This window comes from Pseudorca crassidens, chromosome 9 (genome assembly GCF_039906515.1).
Source record: "Pseudorca crassidens isolate mPseCra1 chromosome 9, mPseCra1.hap1, whole genome shotgun sequence".
NCBI lineage: Eukaryota > Metazoa > Chordata > Mammalia > Artiodactyla > Delphinidae > Pseudorca > Pseudorca crassidens.
The window spans coordinates 37730229-37747975 of NC_090304.1; the positions used below are offsets into that span (position 1 = coordinate 37730229).

A 17747-nucleotide genomic window follows, 5' to 3' on the forward strand; every position below is an offset into this window, starting at 1 on the left:
ACATGATCTTCAAACCTGATTCTCTTTGAATATGCCTTTCCTCAGTGCATTATATAACCATTTATCTAACTGTGCAAAACAGAAACCTAAGAATGACCTTTATCTCCCTTATTTCCCACTTCATTCCATTATCAAGACCTATGAATTTTACCTCTTAAATATAGTATAACTCAAATTTGCCACCACCTCTTCATCTCTACTACTACCATCCTCTCTGTTCCGAGCTAACGCACATCCTCTTCCCAAGTTTACCCACCTCTACTCTTGTCCCCTTCAAATCTGTTCCATCCATCACAGCCCCAGGAATCTTTTTAACAAAAAAAGACTGTAAAACCAGTCCCTTTCTTAAGTTCCTTTGGTGGCTTTCCATAGCTCTTATGGTAAGGACCCCCTTATAAGACTTTCAGTGGCCTGACCCTGCTTACTTCCTCCAGCCTTATCATGTACTTCCCTTTGCTCCCTTTGCTCTGTGCATTTCAACCACTGACTTTTTTTTTTCAGATCGTCAGGTGCTCTCTACTTATATCTACCTCAGGTCCCCTACACATGTGTTCCCTCTGCTTGGAATATTAGTCCAGCCTTGCAAATTAACTTCTACTCATTATTCCGATTAGGTCATTTTACTTCCTTAGGAAATCTTCCCTAACCACCACAAACACCCCCTCCGCAGAGTAAATTCTCTTCTTGAATACTCTAAGAACTTCGTAGTTTGTCATCATAGCACTTAACACAATGTGTTATTATATATTTGCAATTGTTTTATTAAGTTCCTATCTTTCATTAAACTCTATGAGGTCAGGGCCTCTATTTTGTTCACCAACATATTCTCAAAATTTTGTATAATGCCTGGCACATAGTAAAGACTCAGCAATATTTAAACAAAGATGATAAGTGAAGATTCTATTTAAGCCTACCTTAACCATAGTGGAAACTGGATGCACTCTCCTGAGATTTTTCAGAATTGATCTTATCAGACCTGTCACAGACAGTCCAACAGCCCAAGAGGTATACCCCTTCAGCTTGATAATCTCATAGGCACTACAGTTGTGGAAAGTAAGAAAATCAAATTCATGAGAAGTTGATTCAGAGAGAACATAATATTTTTCAAGCATCTGTTCTGAAGCAATCTACATGTCAATACCACTCTTAAAATTTTCTCAGAGATGTCGTCTTGAAATTATTTATGAATAGGCAGTAAAAATTTCTATATTATTCTCATAAACTTCATTATTCACTTCAAATAATAGTTCACCCTTCTTTCATCATAAAGGTGGAATATTAGGTCATTGTGCCACTCAAAATGAAACTTTTAATTTTAAATTTTTTCTTAAATATCCAAACATAGACTCTGATCACCTTGAAAGTTGGCATATACATCTTGCTGACCACATAATATTGTTACTAAGGTGCCAGTGTAAATTTAAACTTTATATAATTATAAGCCAAGTTACACATTTTTCCCAAGAATATATTATTAAATCAATAACATACTGAAATATGGGGAAATGTTCATAATACATTTTCAAAGGAAAATAGCATAATCCTAAACATTATGAAACATTATGTAATTTCTTATCTCAGCCTTGTAAAAAACATAATGCATTTTTATAGGAACTTTAGAATCATATCAATCCACCAAATTATTAATAGTGATTATTTTTGAGTGACAGGCTTGCAGGTGAGATTATCTTCTTTCTTTAATTAATTAATTAATTAATTAATATTTTGGCTGCATTGAGTCTTCGTTGCTGCATGTGGGCTTTCTCTAGTTATGGTGAGCGGGGGCTGCTCTTCATTGTGGGCTTCTTATTGCAGTGGCTTCTCATTGCAGAGCATAGGCTCTAGGCACACAGGCTTCAGTAGTTGTGGCATGCAGGCTCAGCAGTTGTGGCTTGCGGGCTCTAGAGCACAGGCTCAGTAGTTGTGGCGCATGGGCGTAGTTGCTCTGCGCCATGTGGCATCTTCCCGGACTAGGGCTCGAACCCATGTTCCCTGCCTTGGCAGGCGGATTCTTAACCACTGCACCACCAGGGAAACCCCAGGGTGACATTATCTTCTTTATGCTTATGAATTTTCTTATTTTCTACAATAAATATGTATTTTATTTTTGCATTGCCACCAACAGCGATCTCGGGTTTGGACTGACAGTAAAACTCAAAGGACAAAGAAGTTTTAACCTAGCTCTTATATAATTTTGAGAAAAGGATCCAGGACAAGAAACACACAATGTACAGTATCATTATTTGTATCAGATGGTCTTGCAACTACCTAGGCACAGTTTTAAGGCCCCAGGACTGCACACAACACACTCGGTAGCAAATTACACTGATGTGTAAATGGACAAGCTCAACACAGGAAAGTTGGGCCTGCACTACACTTATTGTGGTGTCCTGTGATTTGACTATCAATCCAAAACCAGGGGCACTACTAGAGGGCAAGAGAATTGATGTCAAAATTAAAATTAACTTTCAGATCCTCAATATAACCAAGACTCTGTGGGGTAAGTAAAAAGAAAGGAAGGAAAGTTTTGCCTAGAGATTGATTGACTAGTGGTGTATGAGTTGAAGAAAGCTTTGCAGTAGATAAGTGGGGACAAATCTTACCAGTAGAATCTGGATGACAGGTTTACCCTCTGAGGAATTAACAAAATGTCTTGAGAAAGAGAAGAGGGTTGAGAAGAAAATGGCTAAAAACATAATCCTTTAGTTGCTATTAACCATCCTAATGAAATTAAAACCACTGGTGTAAAAGGGAGGATAGAGAACAAGCAGTTTCAAGGCTGGTATTTTAAGACAAAGACTGACCCATGCTGTAAACTAAATGCTCTATTCAGAACCTGGAAAGACATCCTACTAAATCATGATGTCACTCCCCTGCAATTGTTAGTTAGGCACTGGAAAATCAGAGGCTATAACATAAAAGAGTTGAGTCATTTTTAGATAAGTACTAGCAGTATCCTGAGGATTCTTTGTAACTATAGATCCTCTGCTAAATGAACAAGGGGCAAATAATTTAATGCTGGACACTGCATTGTTGAGAGGACTAACTGGAATGAGTACTGATCTGTAATGTGTTGCAGTGTTTGGTATTCAAATCATACAGGACTACAGTGGAAAATGTGATCTTAATCACTATTCCCTTATAGCAATAGTATTTCAAATGAAAAAGAAACTAGCAGTCCCTGTAGTACAATTATCTGGGATTGGGCAGACAAAAGCCTAACACTGTGACCTCCCTATAAAGATGGACTACTCCATGACATCTGGAAACCAGTATTGGCTAAAACATGTTCCTTTGTGGCTGGGTTATAACTGAGCCACCAGATCAGTTAGATTCCTGCATTTACTGGGAAATGGTCTCTAGTGGTCCCTGTAACTGGAAATATATGGTACAATACATGGGTAAGGGACATTTTTGTTAAGATATGAAATGATACTGTAATATTAACATATGTTTCATTTGCTAGGCATTAATTTAATCTCTTATCCAAAGCTATGTGGCATAACAAAGGTTTGTAGGTCCCCTTAAGGAAATTTAAGAAAATGAAACATACCAATAAAAATTATCACAGTGAAAAGATATTTTGGGATATTGACCTGAAACTTCCAATTGATGTGGAAATAGTTTGACTAGAAGAAGAAATAAATTTGCTTTAGAGAAACTGAACACACAAATGCATCTATCAATAACTTTAATAAGGTACAAGTGATAGTAAATAAAAGGGCAAAATAAGATAGTCCAATTAGTTAAGAATTACCAAAACATCTGGTGAGGGATTTTGGTTACCTATTGGATCTTATAGATCCTGGTAATTATAGGTGTATACAAGCTTGTTTTTTTTCTATGTGTAAAATATTAGGACATGCTTGTCACAGGAACTATGAAGGATATATGATACAAAGATAATCACCCAGGTCATGGGTGAATGGTTAACAGCAGGTATGGACCCTTTCCAAAAAGGCAGGAGTATCTGGGAAGATGACTTTGAGTTTGCTTTTTCACAAAACAGTTTCCTAGGTTTAAAAATCTAGTTAAATACTGGAGGATTCTAGGAAGATGGAGAAGTAGGAAGCACCAGGAATCTATCTCCCCAACTAGACAATAACTGCACTGCCAGAATCTGTCTGATATAACTTTTGGTGGAACTCTGGAGTCTTCCGAAAGCTTGAAATTTCTAGGGGAAGGTTTGTATGTTAAACTGTGGTTAGTTTCAGCCAATTTCAGCCCTTAGCAGAGTAGCAGGGCTGTTTACATGTACGGAAAGCAGTCTGTGCACAGCCTGTGAAAAGCACCCTTTCCTCCAAATATCAGAGATCTGTTCTCTAATGACTGATTACTGCTTCTGATGACAGAGGGGTAGACAAAGAGAGCAAAGCCATTGTTGTTGCACCTCCCCACTACTGTTGCAAGCCTCTCCCCCTCTGGCTAAAGTAACCTCCAAGGAATGTAAAGGGCAGGCACCCTTTCCCCCTTCCCTTAGTATTTCTTTTTCCCCTCATGGGAGCCAGACATTAAAGACCAGAACATACAAAAGCAGTGACATATTTGGGGGAAATTAGAAAGTAACCACGTATGCCCAGGGAAAAGCACAGGCCTAGAAAAAAACTCAAAGGGGCTTCCCTGGTGGCACAGTGGTTGAGAGTCCGCCTGCCGATGCAGGGGACACGGGTTCGTGCCCCGGTCTGGGAAGATCCCACATGCCACGAAGCGGCTGGGCCCGTGAGGTACCACAAAAAAAAAAAAAAAAAAACCTCAAAGACCTTAAGAGTACACCTCAGGTTGGTCCTTGGTACAGAAACAGCCTTCAACAATCAAAAAACAAAAGCGATAACAATAACAACAAAAACCCTGGGGAAGGGATAGAATCTGATAACGTTGTCATATATTACTAGATTCAAACATCCAGTTTTCAACAACAGCAACAACAACAACAAATCACAAGGCACACAAAGAAATATAAAAGTATGGCCCATTCAAAGGAAAAAATGAATCAACAGAAACTGTCCCTGGAGGGAAAAGAAACTGATGGCAGATATACTAGATAAAGACTTTAAAACAACTGTCTTAAAGATACTCAAAGAACTAAAGGAAGAGGTAGAGAAAGTCAAGAAAATGATGAGTGAACAAAACGGAAATATCAATAAAGAAATATAAAACCTAAAAAGAACCCCCACCCCCAAAATTCTAGAGCTGAAAAGCACAATAACTGAAATGAAAAAAATCACTAGATGGACTAAGAAGCAGATTTGAGCAGGCAGAAGACAGAATCAGCAAACGTGAAGATAGGACAATGGAAATTACTGACTCAGGAACAGAAAGAAAAAAGACTGAAGAAAAGTGAAAAACAAGATCATCAGCAGATTTCTCACCAGAAACTTTGGAGGCCAGAAGGTACTGGGCAGATATATTTAAAGTGATAAAAAGAAAACAACTGTCAACCAAGAATCATGTCTTATACCGGCAAAACTGTTCTTCAAAAGTGAGGGAAAAATTAAGACTTTGCCAAAGAAACTAAAGCTTAGGGAGTTCTTCACTACTAGACCAGTCCTGCAAGAAATACTCAAGGCAGTCCTGCAGGATGAAATAAACAATAACTTGAAGCCATGTGAAAAAATAAAGATCTCAATAAAGGTAAATGCATGGGCAGTTATAAAAGCTAGTAATATTGTAACAATGGTTTATACTTACACTTTTTATTTTCTGCATAATTTAAGAGACTAATACATTAAAAAAATTAGTCTAAAAGCTAGTATTACTGTGACTTTGGTATGTAACTCCCATTTTCAAATTTAAGAAACAATTGCATTTTGGGCTTCCCTGGTGGCGCAGTGGTTGAGAGTCCGCCTGCCGATGCGGGGGACACGGGTTCGTGCCCCGGTCTGGGAAGATCCCACATGCCGTGGAGCGGCTGGGCCCGTGAGCCATGGCCGCTGAGCCTGCACGTCCGGAGCCTGTGCTCCACAACGGGAGAGGCCACAACAGTGAGAGGCCCGCATACTGCAAAAAAAAAAAAAAAAAAAAAAGAAACAATTGCATTTAAAATAATTATTAGTTTATATTTTGGGGCAAACAGTGTGCAAAGATGCAATTTTGTGACATCAACAATCAAAAGGGGTGAGGATGGAACTATGAAGAAGCAGAGGTTTTGTATGTTATTGAAGTTAAGCTGGTAGAAATTCAAATAAGAGTATTATAACTTTAGGGTGCTAAAGGTAATCCTCCATGGCAACCAAAATGAAAACAGCTATAATAGCTATAGGATATATACAAAAGAAAATGAGACAGGAATTTAAATATTTCACTACAAAAAATAAACACAAAAGAAGACAGTAATGCAGGAAATGAGAAACAAGAAGCTCTAAGGCATATAGAAAACAAATAGCACAATGACAGAAGCTCCCATTATCAGTAATTACTTTAAATGTAAACAAATTACACTCTACAATCAAAAGAGACTGACATAATGGATCAAAACACAGAAGCCAAGTACATGCTGTCAACATGAAACTTACTTTAAAGCCAAAGACACAAAGAGATTAAAAGTGACAGAATGGAGGAAGATATTTTATGCAAATAGTAACCAAAAGGGAGCAGGGGTGGCTATACTAATGTCAGATAAAATAGACTTCAAATCAAAAAAGTTTACAGTAGGCAAAGAAGGACATTACATACTAATTAGAGGTTCAATAAAGAAAATGAAAGAAAATAAAACAATAATTATAAACATGTATGCATCTAATAGCAGACCATCAAAATACATGAAGCAAAAACTGAAGGGAGAAATAGACAGTTCTACAATAATAATTGAAGACTTCAATACCCAACTTTCAATAATGGATAGATCAATCAAACAGAAGGTAAGTAAGGAAATAGAGAATTCAACACCACAGACCAACTAGATCTAACAGACAAATGGAACCCTTTACCCAACAATAACAGCATGTACATTCTCCTCAAGTGCACATAGGATATTTTCGAGAATAGACCATACGTTATGCCACAAATTAAGTCTCAACAGATATAAAAAGACAGGCATCATACAAGGTATATTCTCTGAAACAACTCTCTGAGGTGAATTTAGAAATCAATAACAGAAGTAACACTGGAAAATTCACAAATCTGTGGAAATTAAAAAGCACACTCTATAACAACCTAATGGATCAAAGAAGAAAGCACAATGGAAATTAGGAAATACTTAGAGATGAATGAAAATGAAGACATAACATAAAACTTATTGGTCAGAGAAAAAGCAGTGCTAAAGGGTAAACTTATAGCCATATATGCTTACATTAAAAAACACGAAAGATGTCAAACTAACATTACAACTTAAGGAACTAGAAAAAAAAGAACAAATTAAACCCAAATCTAGCAAATGGAAGTAAATAATGAAGATCAGAAATAACAAAATAGAGAATGGAAAAACAATAGAAAAAAAATCAATGGCTCTTTGAAAAGATCAACAAATTGACAACTTTTAGCTAGATGAATTAAGAAAAAAGAGAGAAGACTCAAATTACTAAAATCAGAAATGAAAGTGGAGCCATTATTACTGATTCTAAGCATTACCCATTTACCAAGGCCAGACAAAGTCACTATAAGAAAAAAACTAGAGGCGGAGGCACCACACGGGCCCGGGCAAGCTTCTGGGTTGCAGCCGTACGCCACGGCCTAGCATGTCGGAAGCGGATGAGGAGCAGCCCATGGAGACAATGGGCGCCACCGACAACGGACACAAGGCCACCACTGAAGGCAAGTGGCCAGCCGGCACTGGGGGCACGGTGGGTGCTGAAGGCGGAAGCACGGCGCCCCAGGCTGGCAACCAGAACGGCACGGAGGGCTACTAGATAAATGTCAGCAAGAACAAGGAGGATGCAGGAAGACTGTTCACTGGTGGCCTGAGCTGGGATACCAGCAAAAAGGACCTAAAGGATTATTTTACCAAATCTGGAGAGGTCATTGACTGTACAATAAAAATGGATCCAAAAAAAAAATGGATCCCAGGGCTTCCCTGGTGGCACAGTGGTTGAGAGTCCGCCTGCCGATGCAAAGGACAGGGGTTCATGCCCCAGTCCGGGAAGATCCCACATGCCGCGGAGCGGCTGGGCCCGTGAGCCATGGCTGCTGAGCCTGCGCGTCCGGAGCCTGTGCTCCACAACGGGAGAGGCCACAACAGAGAGAGGCCCGTGTACCGCAAAAAAAACAAAAACAAAAACATACCAAGTATCTTTTCCAAACACAATGTTACAAAACTAGAAATTAACAGGAGGGAAACTGGAAAGTTCAAAAATATATGGAAATTAAACAACACACACCTGAACAACCAAAGAGTCAAAGAAGAAATCAAAAGGGAAATTTTAAAATATCTTGAAACAAATGAAAATGGAAACACAACATACGAAAACTTACGGGATGAAGCAAGAGCAGTTCGGAGAGGGAAGTCTATACAGCATTAAATGCCTACATTAAGAAAAAAGAAAGACCTCAAATAAACAACCTCAAGGACCCAGTAATAGAAGAACAAACCAAGTCCAAAGTTAGCAGAAGGAAGGAGATAACAAAGATCAGAGTGGAGATAAATTAAACAGAGACTAAAAGGACAATAGAAAAGGTCAATGAAACTAACACCTGGTTTTTTGAAAAGTTAAAATTGACAAACTAGACTAAGGAAAAAAGAGCGAAGACTCAAATAAAATCAGAAATGAAAACAGAGACCTTACGACTAATACCACACAAATACAAAGGATCACGACACTACTATGAACAATTATATGCCAACAAATTGGACACCCTAGAGGAAATGGATAAATTCCTAGAAACATAAACCTACCAACACTACATAATGAAGAAATAGAATAAATGAACAGACCAATAATGAGTAAAGAGATTGAATCAGTAATCAAAAATCTCCCAACAAAGAGAAGTCCAGGACCAGATGGCTTCCCTGGTGAACCTACCAAACTGTTAAAGAATTAATGCCAATCCTTCTCAAACTCTTCCTCAAAATTGAAGAGTAGGGAAAACTCCCACACTCATTTTATGAGACCAACATTACTCTAATACCAAAACCAGATAAGGCTGCTACAGGAAAAATACAGGCCAATTTCCCTGATGAATACAGATGCAAAAATTCTCAACAAAATATTAGCAAACCAAATTCAACAATATATTGAAAGGATCATAAATCATGATCAAGTGGGATTTATCCCTGGGATGTAAGGATGTTTTAACATATGCAAATCAATAAATGTGATATACCACATTAACAGAATAAAAATAAAAATTTTATTATCATCGCAATAGATGCAGAAAAAGCAATTACCAAAATTCAATATCTGTTCATGTCAATATCACATCAACAAAGTGGGTAGAGAAGGAATGTACCTAAACATAATAAAAGCCATATATAACAAGCCAACAACTAACATACTCAAAGGTGAAAACCTGAAAGCTGTTCCTCTAAGATCAGCAACAAGACAAGTGTTCCCACTCTCACCACTCCTATTCAACACAGTACTGAAAAGTCCTAGCCAGAGCAATAAGGCAGGAGCCAAAATGAAAAGGTATCCAAATTAGAATAAAAGAAGTAAAACTGTCTCTGATAACAGATGATATGACCTTATTTATAGAAAATCCTAAAGACCCCACCAAAAACTAATAGAACTAATCAGTACATTTAGTGAAGTTTCAGGATACAAAATACAGAAATCAGTTGTGTTTCTATACACTAACAACAAATTACCTGAAAAACAAATAAAGAAAACAATCCCATTCACAATAATATCAAAAACAATAGATACTTAGGAATAAATTTAATCAAAGAGATTAAATATCTGCACACTCAAAACTATAAGACTTTGATGCAAAAAAATGAAGCAGACACAAATAAATGGAAAAACATCCCATGTTCATGGATTGGAAGTAGTAATATTGTTAAAATGTTCATACTATCCAAAGCATTCCATAGATTCAATGCAATCTAAAATACCAATGGCATTTTCACAGAAATATAAAAAACAATCCTAAAATTCATGTGGGGCCACAAAAGACCCCAAATAGCCAAAGCAATCCTGAGAAAGAAGAAAAAAGTTAGAGGCATCACACTGCCTGACTTCAAACTATATTACAAAGCTATAGTAATCAAAGCAGTATAGTACTGGAATAAAAACAGACATATAGACCAATGAAACAGAATCGAGAGCCTAGAAATAAGCCCTTGCAGATACTGTCAACAGATATTTGACAAGGGAGCCAAAAATACTCAGTGGAAAAATACAGTCTTTACAATGAATGGTGTTGGGAAACTGAATAATCACATGCAGAGGAATGAAACTGGACCCATATCTTATGCTGCTCACAAAAATCAACTCAAAATGGATTAAAGCTTTAAACAGAAGCCTGAAAGTGTAAAACTCCTAGAAGAAAATGTAGGGGAAAAACTCCTTGACATTGGTCTTGGCAATGATTTTTTTGGATATGACACCAAAAGCACAAGCAACAAAAGCAAAATAAATGACTGGGACTATATCAAACAAAAAAAAATATTTGCAAACCATGTATCTTATAAGGGGTTAATATTCAAAACATCTAAGGAACTCATACAACTCAATACCAAAAATTCCGATTTAAAAATGGGCAGAGGGGGCTTCCTCGGTGTTGCAGTGGTTGAGAGTCCGCCTGCCAATGCAGGGGACACGGGTTCGTGCCCCGGTCCAGGAAGATCCCACATGCCGCGGAGCAGCTGGGCCCATGAGCCATGGACGCTGAGCCTGCGCGTCCAGAGCCTGTGCTCCGCAACGGGAGAGGCCACAATAGTGAGAGGCCCGCGTACCGGAAAAAAAAAAAAGGGCAGAGGAACCAAACAGACATTTTTCCAAAGAAAACATACAAATGGTTAACAGGTGCATGAAAAGATGCTCAACTTCACTAATCATCTGGGAAATACAAATGAAAACCACAGTGAGATATCACCTGACACCTGTTAGAATGGCTATCACCAAGAGGACACATGTTGGCGAGGATGTGAAGAAAAGGGAACACTCGTGCACTGCCTGTGGGAATGTAAATTGCTACAACCACTATGGAAAACAGTATGGAGGTTCCTCAAAAAAATTAAAAATAGAACTACCATATGACCTAGCAATCCCACTTTGGGGCATATATCCACAGGAAATGAATTCAGTATCTCAAAGAGATACCAACACTCCCATATTCACTTCAGCATTATTCACAATAGCCAAGATATGAAAACAACCTTGATGTCCATCTACAGATAAATGTCTAAAGAAGATGTGGTATATAGATATACAATGGAATATTCAGCTACAAAAAAGAAGGAAATTTTGCCATTTGTGACATAGATGGACCTTGAAGGCCTTATGCTAAGTGAAATAAGTCTGACAGAGAAAAAAATTACTGTATGATATCACATATGTGGAAACTAAAAAAGCCAGACTCATAGAAAGAGAGAATAGAATGGTGGTTGCCAGAGGCTAGGGGAAAGGAGAAATGGGGAGATGTTGGTCAAAGGATATAAACTTCCAGATGTAAGATGAATAAGTTCTGAGGATCTAATGTTGGCTATAGTTAACACTACTATATTTTATATATATACTTGAAAGTTGCTAAGAGAGTAAATCTTCTCTTAGTGAATCTTCTCTCTCCTTTCTTTTGTGGTGTTCCCACCACAAATAACCACGTTATATGCATTAAACTTACATGTTATACGTCAATTATATATCAGTAAAGCTGGAAAAAAACAAAGTATTGTGTATTTGGATGGGCGCGGTTTATTGTCATAAATTTACCTAAATGACATTGTTTTAAAAAGAAAAAAAAAGGAATGGTATGGAAATATCATCCTTATGCAGGTAAACGGAGTAGAAGGGACTCACCTGGATTTGAAACAATAAGCATCTTACAGTCAGGACTATTTTGGACTATGGCAGGAATGATTGATTTCATGATATTCACATTACGTTGGACCAGGTCAAGGCAACTTTCTCCTTCCTGCTGCCGTGCACCTGCTGTAACAATAACTAATTTGGAATTTGCAGATATACTGTAATCTAAAGAAGGAAACAAAAGAAACTATTTGGTCAAGACTGCCATAATCACTGTGCTTTAATTCTTTAAAAGTCTATTGTATGATGATGGTATTAAAGTACTACCTTCATGTCTGGCATTTGCAGATGAACAAATTTTGCATATAGTAATGTTATCTTGTATAATCTGAAGGAAATTTTGTTACTATGATTTACCAATGTTCACATGGCTTTTTAAAATAAAAATAATAACAGAACCTACCATGGCTTTTAGCCCACATTCTCATTTGTTATTAAGGCCTGAGGCACTGCAAGTCAGCTCTCTGGATTTTTAGAAATACCATATGAATCAGAAGCTTAGAACTCTGAGAATTTATGTGTGTTTCATGATTCGAAGAGTGAGAATGTATTTACTTACATTATTTACTTAAAATTATTATAACTTGTTTATGTATTTGAGATCATAAACAAGTTCTTGATTCACACAAGAAAATTAATTACCTTCTAAATCTGATGACCAGTTGTAAAATGTTTCACCTATTAAACCCAATGACAGGGGCTTTCCTGGTGGCGCAGTGGTTGAGAATCTGCCTGCCAATGCAGGGGACACGGGTTCGAGCCCTGGTCCGGAAAGATCCCACATGCTGCAGAACAACTAAGCCTGTGCGCCACAACTACTGAGCCTGTGCTCTAGAACTCGCGAGCCACAACTACTGAGGCCCGTGCACCTAGAGCCCGTGCTCCACAATAAGAGAAGCCACCACAATGAGAAGCCCACGCACCGCAACGAAGAGTAGCCCACACTCACTGAAACTAGAGAAAGCCCACGCGCAGCAACGAAGACCCAACGCAGCCAAAAATTTTAAAACATAAGTAAATTAAAAAAAAAAAAAACAACGACAATATGTTACAATGCTCACTATCCCATACTGGACTTTTTAAAAACTATCATATACTTAGAAGTTATTTTCTATTTGGATGTCAAAAACTAAATTAGCTAAAATCTCTATATGCCATCTCCATTTTAAAAAAACTTATTTTTATGCTCTTTTGAAAAGGAAATTTGCTTGATTTTAAACATACTATTGCATCTCTATGATCATTCTTATATCTTTCTAATCCAATTTATAAACCGTAAACATCTGAATGGTTTTCCTGCCCCAGTAAAGATTTTAATTAGAAAGACAAACTTAGAGAATTTCATTTCTTAGGCTGGCAAGTTTCACATTAATCTAAGAGATTATCTTTCCCTTGTATCAAATAAAAGATCTACACAGGGCTTCCCTGGTGGCGCAGTGGTTGAGAGTCCGCCTGCCGATGCATGGGACACGGGTTCGTGCCCCGGTCCGGGAAGATCCCACATGCTGCGGAGCGGCTGGGCCCATGAGCCATGGCCGCTAAGCCTGCGCGTCCGGAGCCTGTGCTCCCCAACGGGAGAGGCCACAAAGTGAGAGGCCCGCTTACCGCAAAAAAAAAAAAAAAAAAAGATCTACAGGAGGAAGTTCTCTTCTCTCTCTGCATACATAGTCTACTCACTCTTGCTCAAAGACCTTGCTTGACATCATCTTCCATAAAGTCTTATCTAACCACAGAAATCCAAAGTAATCTCTCAACCTCTGTGTCTCTCTCTGTAACTCTCTATCCCAGCCCCTCGTTTTCTCCCTCCTCCCCCCTCGACTTTTAGAGAATAAACTGGCAAAAAGCCTCGCAACTTCTCCAGAATCATCTCGCCATAGCTCAGATCAACTATTTGAAATATTATGTCCGACAACTTCAATTAAAGTGTATATCAGTGTAAAATATCAAGTCTTTTCACAATCTGCCAACAAGTTAACTTACTAGCTTTGTGTCTTATTTTTATTTCAGATTTTCCAGGTACCCTGATTCTGTTAATGCCATCATCTCCTTACCTGTTATTTATTTTCCTTTCTAAATATAACTCAGTCCTCCCAGAGACAGCAAACCATAGTGGTCTGGAGCAAAGGCTTCTTCAAATACCAATTCCTCTGCCAGGCATCCCCTAATTATATCATTCATAAATACTACTCTGACTTCACTGAATTTTTATAGCGCTTACTGCCTATAATTCTCACATAGTCCTTATTTATAGTGCCTTATGTTATCTTCCTGTGGTTATGTTGTATTTATACCCCTAACTTGATCATTAGATCCACAATAACAGATTCTGGTCTCATACTACCTTAAAACCTTAAAAAGGTTTACTACCTATTCATATTCAAATAACATATTTTTATCTGTTTTGAATCATAAGGTATGTATTACTTAGATAACTATTATCTGACATTTATCCATGTTAATGTGTGTCCCTCTAGTTCATTCACTTTCATTGCTGTGTAATATTACAGTGCATAATTGATCAACTTAGTATTGTTATACAATGAATTATTTCCAGTTTGGGGCTATTACAAATGACAACACTATACATCCTTGTACATGTATCTTAGTGCACATGTACACAAATTTCTCTTGGGAATATACCTAGGAGTGCAATTTCTAGGTTTGGGATATGTTCATGTTCAACTTCACCAGGTAATGACAAACTTAAAAAAAAAACATAGTTTTAATATAATACATTTCTACATGTCATGCATGAGAAAACCTATTGTTCCACATCCTGACAAACACTTAGTATTATCACACTTTTGCCAATCTAATAGGTGTGTAATGGTATATTGATATACTTTTTATTTTCTTGGTTACTAATGAGATTGTCTTTTCCTATATTTATAGGCAATTCGAGTTTCTTCTTTTGTGAAATGTTCAAGTCGTTTCCTATTTTTCTGTTGGGCTACCTATATTTATCTTATTTATTACACAAGTACTTTTAGTCTGAAAACAATTCCTTTGCCAGTTGTTTATGTTGCAAATGTTTTCTCTCAGTTTACACTTTGTCTCTTCACTCTTTTAGTGCCTTTTTAAGAACATAAACACTAAACTTTATACTCTTTCCTTTACTGTTTATGCTTTTTGTGCCCTTGTGTTTAATAAATTCTTCCCTATCCTGAGGTCATAAAGATATTCTATGTTATCTTCTAAACAGAAGCTTTGAAGTTTTGCCTTTCATATTTTCGGTCTTTAACCAATTTGGAATTGTGTGTGTTATCAAGAAACGGTTCAGGGGACTTCCCTGGTGGTCCAGTGGCTAAGACTCTGTGCTCCCAATGCAGGGGACCCAGGTTCGAGCTCTGGTCAGGGCACTAGATCCCACATGCCGCAACTAAAGATCCTGCATGCCGCAACGAAGATCCGTTGCAGCCAAATAAATAAAAAAATATTTTTTTTTAAAAAAAGGAAAGGGTTCAATTTTATTTCTTTCCATAAAAACAACTATTGCCATAAGAAAAAGAATTTATAAGTCTGCAAATTTCCCATTGATCTACAATATGATCAGTGTTATATAACGATCTTTTGTTTGTCTCTGCACTTAATTAGTGTAGCTTTGTAATAAGTCTTGATATCTGGTAAAGCAAGTTCTCACCACCTTGTTCTTTTTCAAGAGTATTCTTGACTGCGCAGCCCAGGCTGTTGCCATGGTGAAGCTGAGCAAAGGCTGCAGCAGCTCTTCAAGGGCGGGCACTTTGCCATCCACTGGAGCTCTGTTCCTTTTAAGATTTACCTGGGATTTGAGAAGAATGCCTGAATCTACTGTTGTGAACCTGCTTTGGGGATAAAGGACTATTTGGTCAACTGGATTTGGAAGCGATCAATGGACAGGAAGAGCATGGAAGGTGTGCACTCTGCCTGGGAGGTGAAATGGAACATCTTTCAGACATTTACCAGTTGGATGGCACAGGGTTCTCACTGCACAGCTGCATCTGTGGCAGAGTGGAGCCTCTACTGACTTATTTATGATAGACTGTATCAAAATAAGTGTTTTTAACAATGTTTTAAAAAAGTATCTTGTCTATTCTTGGACCTTTGAATTTCTGAATGAATTTTGGAATTAGTTTATTATGTACAACAACAACAACAATAAAACTTGTTGGGTTTTGACTGTGATTGCATATAATCTATAATCAATATGGGAAGAACAGACATCTTACAATATTGAGACTTTTATGAACAAGGCATATCTCTTCATTTATTTAGATATTTAACATCTTTCAATGAGGCTGTATTATTTTCTGCATAAAAGCTCTTATACATGTCTTGTTAGATTTATTCCTAGGTACTTCCTATATTTGATAACAAATAATACCTTTAAAAATTTTTGCTTGTTTTTGAATAGATTTTTAATAATAATAGTTAATATTATTAATAGTTAATATTAATAGTTAATAATTTTGTGTCTGGCATCCTTGCTAAACTCTTATTTAGTTCTATATGTTGTCCCTCTTCTTATATTTATCTTCTTTTTGATTTTTTTATAAAATCAAAAAGTATGTTTTTATAATTTTACTTCTTCCCCTTTACTAAAAGGATTGATTCAGGTACTTATCCTGCCATATGACTAGAAATTAAAGGCTGAATGATTTTTTAAAGCATTTTAATATAGGAGTAGCTCTTTTAACTTGACTCCACTCAATAAACTCAACAGATTAACTGATGTAAAACATACTGATACCCAAGGCACACTGAACACTCTCAACTAGCAGACTTCTGTCTAGTACATCTGTATACTTCTGCTCATGAGTTGCTGCATATCAAGAATCTGTCACGCTTATACCCAAATATATTTATGCCAGATATATCTATTAATTATATAATATGATGTAAATCACTAAAATATGAGGGTGAAAGAAATACACGGTAAAGGTAAACACCACATTCAGGATTGAGATATGAATAGATGTAACACACAGAATGTATCAAGTGAATTGGTAATGTTTTATTTCTTTTGCTGGGTGTTGGATACACTGATGTTTGTTATACTTAAAACTTTTTATATCTTAAGTATTTCATAATTAATTTTTTTAATGATTGTTACTATGAAAATTAAGTTGAATGCCTTAGAAAGACATATTAAAAGAAGGTTGTTTAAAAATCTTCCTCTTAGGTATGAGAGAAATAAAAATGGAGAAAAACCAAAAAAAGTTAATAGAATTTTGTGATTAGACTGCTTCATGAGTATCTTTAAATTAATTACAGTACTTTAAAGAAATAGAAATGATTACTACTGGTGTGCTATAAAAAACACACTGCAAAACTCCAATCAGCTGAGCCATACTCAAAGTCCTTGCCCTACAATCAGAAAATCAGCAAATGAAGTTCTAAGTACATTAACATGTTTAGGTCAATATAAAATTTTATGATGGTTCTTTCTAACAGGCATTTTTAAATTAAGTAACCACTTTCAGTTCCAATCATGTTAGATAAGAGGGATTCTAGTAGAAAGTACATCTGTTGAATCACATTACCAAAAAGCACACTACAGGGCTTCCCTGGTAGCGCAGTGGTTGAGAGTCCGCCTGCCGACGCAGGGGACGCGGGTTTGCGCCCCGGTCCGGGAAGATCCCACATGCCGCGAAGCGGCTGGGCCCGTGAGCCATGGCCGCTGTGCCTGAGCGTCCGGAGCCTGTGCTCCGCAACGGGAGAGGCCAAAAAAAAAAAAAAAAAAAAAAGCATACTACATACGTCAGTGTATGATAAAAGTTATTTTTCCTAATGCTCTAAGGCTTCTTAGTTGACCAACACATGATGCTAATGCTAATGGGGCTAAGCTCTCCATTTCCTCTTCTATAGCCT

At 37.2% G+C, this 17747-nt stretch overlaps 1 pseudogene; it reads right to left on the minus strand.

The window, feature by feature from the left end:
• Positions 1 to 17747, minus strand: part of LOC137230377 (L-lactate dehydrogenase C chain-like) — a 28729-nt pseudogene that overhangs the window by 4703 nt on the left and 6279 nt on the right.